Genomic DNA, 3,942 nt, shown 5'->3' with positions numbered 1-3,942 from the left:
ATGTCTGTATACTTTAAATGTATAAAAACAGTCCAACTCACCAGAACACAACATCTTTCCATTCTATCCCTTTTTTGTTTCTGTATCACAGTTTCCTCATCTATCCATTGCAAAAAGAAACCTAAATACAACACATATTCCCACTGCGGACAAGTGTTCTGGGTCAGCAAAACTTTATTTTTACTGGTTTTACTATGTATTAACCATAAACACCTCTATCTGTCCTGGAATCCCTGGGCTGGGCACCTCTGAAGATACAAGCATGAATCTGATATTACTCTTATTGTAGAAAAATTCATAGTCATATAAGGGCTCCCACTATCCCTTCTTAAATGACTTTATAATGTGATAAATGAATTCATGAAGTCAAAAAGTGCTGCAGAAGCAGGAAAAAAGAAGGGAAAGATGATCAAGAAAATTTTTTCAGATGAAACAACATTTAAGTCTCCACTCACAGAGCTCTGCAGGGTCTTTCTCTTTGGTACAATCCAGCTGTTCTTTGGACATTCCTCTGCCTGGCTGCCTGGCTGCCTCCTCCTTATACTCTTTCCTCACGCCAGACCACTGCAGTGTCTTCACTGTCTGCATTTTACTCACAGTTCACACAGTATCCTAACTTTTAATTATTTAATCATTGCACCAAAATTTTTTGAGCATTTGCCCTGGGATGCCCTTGCATATTTCTTATGCTAATACTCCCAAGTAATATATTTTATTACTCCCTACACTACTCTGAGGCCCAAAGAGAATAAGTCACTAGCCCAGGTCATAGCCAGGATATAGTTGTGCTGGGTTTAAAGCCAAATCAATCTACAGTCTTCCCACTGCATCCACTCTCCACACACCTAGGACCACCACCAAAAGGCATCTCACTTGCAGGTATTTGATGTGTATTTTATGAAGGAATTACCAACATCTCATTTGGCTACTAAAATACTTTAGATCATGTCTTGATTGCAAAATTATGAAATTTTAAATATTTCTCTTTCTACTTTCAGGTTTTAAAAAATTCTTAATATGAAGATATATTATAAAATGGAAACTGTTATTTATTTATTTCTACTGAAAGAAGCAATATCACACAGAAGAAGATAATAGAGAAATCCAAATTAGGAGATGGGTGAGTAGGATGTGGTAGAATGAAAGGAGAGATGAAGAAAAAAAAGAGCAGCCAGAGATAGATATGAAATTGTTATGGCTTATGTCTAGATGTCCCCCTGAAGCATCATGTAGTCATGGAGGTGGGGGAGGCTTTCCAGAGGTGGCTGAACCTACAATGTGTGATAATGATTAGGGGGAGTGCTTAGTAGATCACTCCACTGATTGGTTTGGCATAGTTCCGGCTAGGATTAAGGGTGTGAGCACTACACCTACCCTAGGGTGTGTAACCTGCATAGGATATAAGGAACAGAAAGAGTCTTGTCTCTACTCTTCCTTCTTTTGTTGTCTTCTACGGCCATGAACTGTTGTTCTCTGCCATGTGCCACCTTGCCTTGGAGCCAGCTGAGTATAGACTGAAATCTCTACAAATTGTGAGCTAAATAAACCTTTTCTTCCTTTAACTATAGGCATCAGGAATTTTTTCTCAGCAATGAGGAAAGTAACTAAGACAGAAGTGTAGCATTGTCAGGAAAAGATTGCAAAGCCTAATCTCAATGTCCTTCAAAATTTAAGAGACTCAGAAAGTATCTAGCAACATCTAAAGCCAGGAGGCATCTGGTAGCAAATGAAACTGGAGAAATACAAGACAATCAGGGCACTCACCCTTGCCATGCAAATCACTCAACCAAGCAGCCACTGGGTTAACAGAGCCCCTGAGATCCCAATGTGCAGTATGCTAATTAGGGTGACCAGCAAGGGGGGGGGGCTGCAATCAGATGCCAAAACAGCTTCCACTTGTGGTGATGGCAGTGGTGCTATCAGCCCTCTGAGTTTGGTGCAAGGCCCCCACCCCACTGGGCTCGGTGCAGTCCACCTGGCAAAGCTGGAATACATGCTCTGGACAGAGTGGGCCGCTGGAAGCCAATCAGCCAGGGGAAGAACATGAAAACCCTGCCCTTGTGGAATCTCTGCTTTCTATCACAGGCCTGGAGGATGAGAACAGGAGGCAGTACTTCCTGCCACTTTGACAAGGAGCACTTTTCAGGGAAGGTTTGTAACCTTCCTGCCACAGTGCTCCTGCTCTGACCCAGGCAGCTACAAGAAGGAGTGTCAAGCTAGAGACCCATCAACAGGAAACTACATTTGACATTTTTAACTCTTCTTTGATTTCCACTTTGTTTCTGGGAGGTCATTTTCAAATTCCATGTGAGTTCATTAAGTGCTCCTAACCTATTAGAAGGTGAAGGGAGGAAAAATCAGTAATTTAAACAAGTCAAATTATTTCTTTCTTCTGTAGCTGCTACATCAAAGGGCTAGGAGATATGGTCTTCACTGTCATTTCCCAAGAGCTGGCTATCACAGAGAAAAAGGGTTTTATTTTAGGCGAAAAGATAGAAGTCAGTAAATACATCAATTTATTCTTCTAGGTAGCATCAAATGCCAGGGGCTAAATGCAGATAAGATTATCCAAAACTAAAAGTGCACCAGGGACAGCCCATCTCCCAGTTTATTTCTAATAGTCCATCATTGCGGATTAAAAAGAACTTCAATCTTGCACATGTATAAAAAGAAAGGGCATTGTTAGAACTCTCAGATGAGAGAGTATCTGCAACATTCCAAGAAGCACATTGAGAGAAAAAGAAAACTCTATATATCGATATGTCATCAGAAGTAGTCCTGCTGGTGAAACAGATGCAGAGCTCAGAGTCATCATTAATCCCTTCTCCTGTGACCTCAGCAACACAGGCTGCTCTCTGCTCAAGCCACAGAGAGCCTGTCACAGTGAGTTAGCCTGGACCTCCTGAGCCAGATCCCCTCTGATCACAAGGATAGGACAGGAGATATGTCACACTTCCCAAGTGCTCATGACACCAAAAAAGAAGCTCTCTGCACATGGCAGCCTCTGTCCTTCCCTCTGGTGGCAGTTACAGAGGAAAGTCTTCATATTTCTAAAGACATTTTTTTATACCAAAAGTGAAACACATCCTTCTACACAGGCCTGGCTCTGGGAATTAGCCTGAGCTGTCAAATCCACCCCAGGGGCCATCTGTGTGCTGTCACTCTGCCTGAGGTCCTTCCTGCATCTCTCTCCTTACCTCTGACTGACGCTCCTGCTAATGACTGCTCCTCAGGAACAATCACTTGTCATCCTGTTTTTTGTGTCCTTTTGTCCACCTCCCTTGCCCACTTCTTATGGTCGATTGTACTGTGATGCTATGCCTCCCCAAGAAGCAGGTGCCCCAGGACAGAGGCAGCACCATCTTTACCCAAAACAAAATAGGGCATGATGCCTATGTGCACTGATTTTAAGGTTGTACCCATATGAACTCAGACTGCCCTATCTCCAAGTCTGAAATCTGTTATTAATGATGATTTGCAGAATACAACACAGTCAAATGTATGCTTATAAAATTCCACAAATAGAAAACACTTAAAGTAGTTATTAGAGTGAGATGGTTTACTTTCTCAGCTATACTTGATGACTACATAGAAGTCTAATAGAGAGAAGAGCAAGGAAACATCAGAATTTCAGGCCAGTCCAGAAAAGTCCTGATCCAGCCCAGCTCCTTCCAGCCAGTCTTCCCCAGTACTCAGATCAATGAGATGAGGTTGAAAGAACCTTTATATACAACCCCAACATTTTATAAGTCTTATATTTAAATATAATACAACACTCTTCCCAGCCTTGCCTGCTCATTGTAATTCCTGGCCACCTCCCATCTGAAACCAGTGTAGCACTTCCTGGAAAACTTCAGTCCCCACCTTCCAGTCACTCACTGACAATTGTACAAGTGTTCTCAGATTCATCTTCTCTTCTCTTCTCTTCTCTTCTCTTCTCTT

This window comes from Octodon degus, unplaced genomic scaffold, assembly GCF_000260255.1.
Source record: "Octodon degus isolate 3935 unplaced genomic scaffold, OctDeg1.0 scaffold00015, whole genome shotgun sequence".
Classification (NCBI taxonomy): domain Eukaryota; kingdom Metazoa; phylum Chordata; class Mammalia; order Rodentia; family Octodontidae; genus Octodon; species Octodon degus.
The sequence above is the reverse complement of the archived record's forward strand: the minus strand, read 5'-3'. Positions refer to the sequence as shown.